The sequence below is a fragment of the Stenella coeruleoalba genome (genome assembly GCF_951394435.1).
Source record: "Stenella coeruleoalba genome assembly, chromosome: 2".
Taxonomy (NCBI): Eukaryota; Metazoa; Chordata; class Mammalia; order Artiodactyla; family Delphinidae; genus Stenella; species Stenella coeruleoalba.
In genome coordinates this window covers 9,552,596-9,559,795 of record NC_137147.1, presented here as the reverse complement: position 1 = coordinate 9,559,795, position 7,200 = coordinate 9,552,596, and positions in this window count along the sequence as shown.

Genomic DNA, 7,200 nt, shown 5'->3' with positions numbered 1-7,200 from the left:
CACTGGGCTGCATGATCCTTAAGGGCAGGACTGACATTCATCTCCTATCCCCAGCATCAGTCCCAGGCTTGGCACGAGAGAGAGGGTCCAGGCCTCTGGCTCAAGAGGCCCTCAAACTTCAGTTGCTGTTGAGTGGCAGCGGTCTCGGAAATAAAGAAGGCCTCATCTAAGTTATGATGTCAAGCTTAGACAATAAACTCCTTACTTTTTTCTAGAATCTCCAATACCACCAATTGCTAGACATTCATGGTTACCCCTAGACTCTGAGCTGTGGGTCTCCTAATTGAAAAGACTATGTCACAGCAAATAAACACACCTCAAACTATACATCAGAATAAACTCCAAATGGAACAAATATTTATATGCAAAACAAAAACAAAAACACTAAACTCTAAAAATGTTAGAAGAAATCACAGCATTTTACATATACTTCCAGAATGGGGAAGTCCTTTCTCTAAGCATGACACGCAACTCAAACACCATAAAAGACTGTTGAATTCTCATAAATGAAATTTTTGAAACTGCAAGGGGAAAAAATCAAATAAACAAAATCGAAAGGAAAGCAACAAACAGGGGGGAAATATCTGCGACTCATATCGCAGATGGAGAGACACTTTCCTTGATATTTAAAGACCTCCTACAAATCAATGAGACCAGAAGTCCAATAGAAAACAATCGACCCAGGACATGAACTGTCTGGGTTCAAATCCCAGGTCTGGGACTTCCCTGGTGGCGCAGTGGTCAAGAATCTGCCTGCCAATGCAGGGGACACGGGTTTGAGCCCCGGTCCGGGAAGATCCCACATGCCGCGGAGCAGCTAAGCCCGTGCGCCACAACTACTGAGCCTGCGCTCTAGAGCCCACATGTCACAACTACTGAAGCCCAAGCGCCTAGAGCCTGTGCTCCACAACAAGAGAAGCCCCCTCAACAAAAAGCATGCGCACCGCAACGAAGAGTAGCTCCTGCTTGCCACAACTAGAGAAAGCCCACGCGCAGCAGTGAAGACCCAACACAGCAAAAAAAAAAAAAAAAATCCCAGCTCTGCCGTTTACTAGCTGTGTGTCCTTGGGCAAGTTACTCGACCTCTCTGGACCTTGGTTGTCTTGTCTGTATAAGGATCTTGTCCTTGTGTGGGTTATTGTGAAGATTAAATACGTGACTGTTCCCCAGAATTACTTCTGTTTATTTGTCTGCCTCCTCTAAGATTGGGAGCTCCCTGGGGCAGGGTCTGGGCCCAGCACAGACGCTCCTGTCCAGGAGCCATGTTTGGTGAATCGAGCCCATCTGCCTTGAACTTGCCAGGAATGGCAAGGCAAGTCAGCATAAAGGATCCAATCCTGCGTCTTTTGGCCTAAGACTCAGATAACCCTGCTAAGGTCCCCATTGTGCATCCAGGTTGAAAGGAAGGAGAAAAACACGCTAAGGACCTCGAATGGCAAATGCAACCCTCCACCGAACAAAGGTTATAGCTCCACGGGCCCTGGATGGAACTTAAAATTCATAGACTGTTAATTAGCATGTGAAACAGGACGTTTCTAAGTAGCTTTGCAGCGAGGCAATTCAGCAGGCTGACGGCCAGAGCTTAAAAGCCTGGTTTAAAAGAGGGAGGGGGGAAAAGGCAGGGCAAAAGCCCAAGACATCCCTGCTCCCTTTTACATCATGGCAACCCACATGCTCATTTCTGCCAGGACCTCCTGGGGAAACAGCCGCCTGTCCTCCTGGTGGGCTTTGAAAAGACATGGGCGGCAGCAACCCAGGGCTGGGAGAGAGTACAGAAGGGTGGTGTGAGTGTGTGTGTGTGTGTGTGTGTGTGTGCGCGCACGTGTATGTGTGTGGCCACCTTCACAGGTCACTAAATGCTGTTCTTGCGTGCTTTTAAAGCCAGCTGCATCCTTGATAAACCAGGATTCAGTGTCAACTGTCATGGTGACGTGACATGGTGAGATCAGGAGACGACGGTGGGCTTGATTCAGTGAAATGAATGCCTTCGGATTGAAGCGAACATTTCTGGGGACCTTGAATCCCAAATTTGCAACTCAGTGACTCCCTTCCCTCCCTGGGCCTCAGTTTCCCCCGCGACAGGGAGGCCTAGGCTCCGTAGCTTGCCAAGGGTCAGCAGTCACACAGATGGGACGTGCCCCATCCCCATGCGGCTCACTGCTCTGCAAGGCTGACCCTAGTCCACAAGGCAGCATTTCCCATGCGTCATGAGTGTGAGTTGACCATGTTCACAGCAGCCACTGCTCTTTTGGTGCTCCTGACACTGCCACAGGCTGCTCGTGGACCAGGCCAGCCCGCTGCCCAGTGCCCACCTCTGGTTAACTGCCCTCAGTGTCTGTGACAGGGCATCAGGCATCTGAGCTCACTCTGCTTGGAAACTCATCATGAAAACATCCGCCTGCTCTCAATGATGTGTGCGTGCAGGGCACGTATCCTGTATTTCAGCCTTTGAAATAGGATTATGCCACCAAGGGTCTAAGAAGCAAACTTTTGCTGAGTCTAAGAGATTCTAAAGGAACCTGTCCCCTGGTGAGGAAGCCTTTCCTAGTCTCTTCCAGCCCCTCAAGGCCTAGCCAATGGGCGCTGCCTCCAGGAAGCCTTCCCTGACTTTACCAGCTTTATTCAATGCTTGCAAGCTCCTTCTGACCAGCACGGGCTGGTCATCCACACCACACCAGGAGCTTTAGAGAGCCAGGAGACCTGTGAAGTTTCCCTCTCCAATCACTGGCTCCATTGCCCTGTGGCTTCTCTTGGACTGCTGTCTACTCTCTCTCACCTTTGTCTCTCCCCCGACTCACACCACTACCCCTTGAATACGCCTAGCTTAGTGCTTAAAAGCCAGACTTCCTGGGTTCACATCCTGCCTCTGATGCTTCTGGCTGTGTGACTTTGGACAACTTAACCTCTCTGTGCCTCAGTTTCCTCACTTTTATAAGGCTCTTAGAACAGTGTCTGACCTGAGTAAGCACTATGTAACGGTATTGTTTTAAGTGAATAAGGTGTTAGTAGATTAGGGCACACATCATGCCCCTAGGAATCACAGACTCACATGCCTAGAGACATCAGACATCAAGTGAGTGAGAGGGCTGGGTGTGGACTGTGGCAAACATGGGAGCTCCAACACCACCAGAGGGAGGGCAGCAGCTGCTCAGCACCGAGCTCACTGCTCTGTGGGAAGGAGACACCAGATCTTTCCATTTTCAAGAGAAGCTAGAAGTTCTGAGTGTTTGTTTTTATGTAAAATCTCTTAACTTTCAAATATTGGCAGCTTTAGAACTTTAGAAAAAAAGTTCAATGCATTGAAAATTTCTGTCCACACAAAGACTGACACAGGGATGTTTATAGCAGCTTTATTCATAATTGCCAAAACCTGGAAGCGACAAAGATGTCCTTCAGTAGGTGATGGATAAAGAAACTGAGGGACATCCAGACGATGGAATATTATTGAGTGCTAAAAAGAAATGAGCTATCAAGTCATGAAGAGACATGGAGGAAACTTAAATGCATATTACTAAATGAAAGAGACCAATCTAAAAGGCTACATATGTATAACACCAACTATATGAATTCTGAAAAAGGCAAAACTATGCGGACAGTAAAAGAATCAGTGGTTTCCAGAGATGCAGGGAAGGGAGAGGGATAAATAGGCAGGGCACGGAAGATTTTTTAGGGCAGTGAAACTACTCTGTATGATACCATAACAATAGATACATGTCATTATGCATTTGTCCAAACCCATAGAAAGTACAACATCAAGGGTGAACCCTAATGTAAACTACTGACTTTGAGTGGTAATGACATGTCCGTATAGGTTCATTGATTACAACACATGTACCATCAGGTGAGGGATGTTGATACTGGAGGAGGCTGTGGGGTCGGGGGGAGGAGGTATATGGGAAATCTCTGTACCTTCTGCTCAATTTTGCTGTGAACCTAAAACTGCTCTAAAATTAAGTCTATTTTTTAAAAAAACAAGTCAACATATTGCTGGCCAAGCAAAACACATATACAGGCTGGCTAAGGAAGATCTGTCTGTTATCTCAGGCGTGCACAGTTTTTGTTCAACAACTAGATTGTCAACTCCATGAAAGCAGAGCCCTTCTGTTCTTGTTCACTGCTGTATCCCCCGGGGCGGGGAGGGGTGGCTAGCACAATGCTGGGCAAAAGTGAATGAAGGAAAGAATGAATGCATTGCATGTTCTTAACAAGAAAGATGATGGAAACCAATATTTACTGAGTGTCAACTATGCAGCAAGAACCACACCAGGCACTTGATGAGCTTTGTCACATGAATGTCACTTTAACACCCTCGTATGATCAGCTCTGCTTTGCAGGTGTAAAACAGAGGTTCGGGATATTGTTTGCCCAGTATCACGTGCAGAGCCTGGAAGCGTTCCCAGGGCTTCCAGAATCCAGGGGTGAAAGCTCCCACTCCAGCCTGCCCTGGTATGGGTGGAGGTTGGATGGATAGACAGATGGCTAGATGGTGGATGGATGGGTGGATGGGACAGATGGATGACTGTTTGAATGGACGATGGATGGACAGATGATGGGTAGATGGATGGGTGATGAATGGATCTGAAGAACCCTTTCCCTCATGAAAATTCCAGCGTAATCTTTCTTCCCTTTCCCTCTTCCCATCACTGCAGACTCCAGATATTTCCATGAAGCAGTTAAATGAGATGCCCAAACAGGGTTAGTTTCACAGTTAGCAACAAAACCAGTTTAAACTGTGTGTGTGTGTGCTGGGGGTGGGGGGTGGGGTGGGAGCAGTTACCCTTCTTTCCCCTTCACACCTTGGTCAGGTATAAACAATGTAATTAGGTTAATCACAGAGCCATCCCCAAGTCCTGCTGCAGAATCCACATTTCCTAAACCCCTCCAGTGAAACCAGGAAGAGCCACCTCCCCGTGATAGCGGGACTCTACTGGGGGAAGGGGCTGAGATGCACATGGCTCCCCAAACACTTCCCAGCACCCACTCCCTTCCTAGCTGTGTGATCTGGGGCAAGGAACTGATCCTAGCTGAGCCTCCGCTTCCTTGAGTGCACAGAGGGGTATGATTATGCACGTACAGTACCGAGCACAGAGTAGGTTCTCATTAAATTTTGGTTTCCTTCTGCCCCCATGCTCAGCCCTTTCCCAAAGCGTTCATCCAGGTCCAGGCTAAGAGACTGGGGGGACTGGACCCTTTCCTTTGATAAGCTGAACATTCATGCACTCTCCTTGCACAAGGCGAGTAAGTACCAGCCTTGGGTCCCGGGGCTTCTGACCTCCAGGCATGAATGCTGGGGAGCTAGAGTACCCCTTTCAGCTGAGCCAAGTGCTGTGTTTAAGGCTCTTTATGCCTCCCCAGGTGCCCAATTCACTGTGAGCACAGGTTGTAACTTCAGACCCTCGGGATCAATGTTCATTCCCCACTTAGGTGCCTGAACCTAGAGCTCGGTTAGTGTCAAGTGAAAGGGGCATTTTATTTGTCCCCGGGCTTCCCTGCCACGGCCTGCCTCTGCTTTTTATGCGCCCCAGTAAAACCCCAAGGTCTTCTCTGGTTAATACGGTAATTATGGCTCCCAAGTCAGTGGAAAGACCAAGCCTGGCCCAGAGCCTCCACAGTGAAAAGCTGAAACCTGGGCCATAAAAACCAGACCTGAGGACAGCGAACTGGAATCTGGGAAGCAGTGTGGCATCATGGGAAAAGCTGGCGGCCCGGACCTGGGAGAGTCTGGACTCTGGCTCCCGCCCTTGGAGTGACCCTGGGTGAAGCACGCTCACTCTGTGGTCTCAGCTTCCCCATCTGTGTGGTGGGGGCATCGCTCAGAAGAATCGGGAGCCGGAGACCCCGGGGGCATCCGTGCTCGCATGTGCATTCATTCAACACGTGTTTATTACTAGTCTGCTGTGGGCTAAGTGGTCAGAATCAGTATCTCATTCATTTTTTTTTAAATTATTATTTATTTATTTATTTTTGGCTACACTGGGTCTTCGTTGCTGCGTGCGGGCTTTCTTTAGTTGCAGCGAGCGGGAGCTACTCTTTGTTGCTGTGCATGGGCTTCTCTTGTTACGGAGCACGGGCTCTTGGGCTTCGGTAGTTGTGGCACACGGGCTCAGTAGTTGTGGCGCATGGGCTTAGTTGCTCTGCGGCATGTGGGTTCTTCCTGGACCAGGGCTCGAACCTGTGCCCCCTGCCTTGGCAGGAGGATTCTTAACCACTGCGCCACCAGGGAAGCCCCATCTCATTAATTCTTACACAGATCTCCTGAGGAAGGTAGTCTTATCTCCATTCGAAGAAATGAGGCTCAAAGAGTGTGGGCGACTTAACCAAGGCCAATAAGAAACACAGCAGGGGTCAAACCTACGTCTCTTTGGTACTAAAACCTGGGCTGCTGCCACTAAGCTATGGAGGCCCCCACTGGGTGCTCAGGTCAGAGCTGGAGTGACCTCAGGTGTGTCCAGGGGAGAAAACTAAGGCTCAGAGAGACTGACTAGCCCCGGGCCGTACCTATGTGTTTGTGGATCACTCCAGAGCTGAAGCTAGGCGTTGCCACAGATGAGTCCCTGGTCTCATGTAAAGCTCCACTTTGCAAAAGAAATGCCCAAGGTACGCAGCTACCTCTGTCCGTCCAGAGCAGAGTTACCCAGAGGTGGGGAAGTGCCAGCCATGGGGACCCGACACCACCTCGAAGGACAGAGCATCACGCAGTGGGAAGGTTTTTCCCTTTACAATTCTTTTCCAGTCTTGCTGACGTTGTCTAGGACAAGAAAGGCTCAGCTTGGTGCTGATGGTTTTAAAGCCTCCCCAACACCTATTCATCTCTGTTTTCCACCTGGGAGAAAGCAGATATGGCGGTCACATCCTTCAGCAGACAAAAGACAAAAGTATACAGCTAGGATGATAAACCTTGCTCTTCATTTTGTTTATTTTTAAGATTACTTTCTGTTGATTGCAGGGGGTACGGTTTTCTGTTTCTATATATAGTTTCCTCTGTAAGGAAATTTATTCAAGTAAAAAGACGATCAAGGGCTTCCCTGGTGGCGCAATGGTTAAGAATCCGCCTGCCAATGCAGGGGACACGGGTGGTTTGAGCCCTGGTCCGGGAAGATCTCACATTGCTGCGGAGTAACTAAGCCCGTGAGCCACAACTACTGAGCCCTCGTGCCACAACTACTGAAGCCCACGCGCCTAGAGCCTGTGCTCCGCAAC